Raw genomic sequence first — 1,314 nt, 5'->3', positions numbered from 1 at the left:
CATATCTTGCCAAGGATCAGGATTGAGTATATACTCCCTTAGCCCTTCTCTTCTCCAAGGAGATTCAGTGACTAAGGCAATTTAAACCCCAAAAGGCATTGTGTATAAACAGATTGTGACTAAAAAAATCACAGATATCTGGGATGCAAAAAGGAAAATTCAGTCCTAAAACATCTGGATGGAGGATGGGAATGCAAGACTGAGCACTCTCATGTTTCTCTAGAAGTCTTGGAAATGACCTTAGATGTGTTCGTGGGAAACTGAACAAAGCTTCTAGATGCACTGACATTTCCAGCATACTTTCCGTGACCTCCCATAGGTGCACGATTCTCCTTTGTAGTTGTGCTAAAGACTGGCTAGCTGTTCTACAAGTTCAAGTCCTCTTCGTACGCACAGAAGACATTTCCTAGCTTCCTAGCATTTATGCTTGACCATGTAATTGGTTTCTGGCCATTATGATGAGGAGTAGGAACAGAAGTCCTTTACAATCCTGGCCCTAAAGCTTTGCCACACAGTCTACATTCTTTTCTCCTCACAGGTAACCTTGGCTGTATGGCTGTATCATAGGAGGGAAGGAGCTTGGATCCATTATTCAGCAGTTGAAAAGTTGCCAAGAAGTTCTTCTGGGTCTTCATTAGGTTTTGATGAGAGCTAGAAGTAAACTTCCCATCTGTTAAACCCTTGTGAACATTCAGTCATTTATTACAGAAGCTACCATTCATTACTCCAAATAATATAAAATCTCATATTAAACTGCATGGAAATCAACCTCAAAATTACTGGTAAGATTGCTTGTGGCGATTGATACCATTCTCCTAGCTCATTATAGAAAATGTAGGAAAAATACATTATTGGTTAACTTTCTGTCTTGCTAAACAAGGAGCAGGCGGGGGAACTGTACCTTTCAAATCATGAATATGCTGCCAACTAACCTATCTCTTGATATAACTGATTTTAGAGAGTAGTTCAAGTAAGAAATAAACATGAAATGCAAAATATGACCCAGATTCTGAAATTCTGTTATTTCAAGACCAAAGCACTAAATGTTATGTCCCTGGTCCTTTGAAGCAAAGTGCTCTTAAGAACTTTAAATAGTTTACTGAAATAAATCTTTTTAAAGTGATTTATTTATTTATTTAAAGTAGCCAGAACTCAAGCCAAGCACTCTGATATAGGAATGGGGGCATGCAACGCTTAAGCCCATGCACCGTAATGCACACCCTCTATAATGAATGTCGAGCCTGGCTTTCAAAAGTTAAATTGATCAAATAACATAAGGACAATAGATTTTAAATTGTGGTCTTTAATGGTTTT

This window comes from Oryctolagus cuniculus, chromosome 3 (assembly GCF_051225735.1).
Source record: "Oryctolagus cuniculus isolate XC-2025 breed Fujian yellow rabbit chromosome 3, ASM5122573v1, whole genome shotgun sequence".
Taxonomy (NCBI): Eukaryota; Metazoa; Chordata; class Mammalia; order Lagomorpha; family Leporidae; genus Oryctolagus; species Oryctolagus cuniculus.
This window is presented reverse-complemented; position numbering follows the sequence as displayed.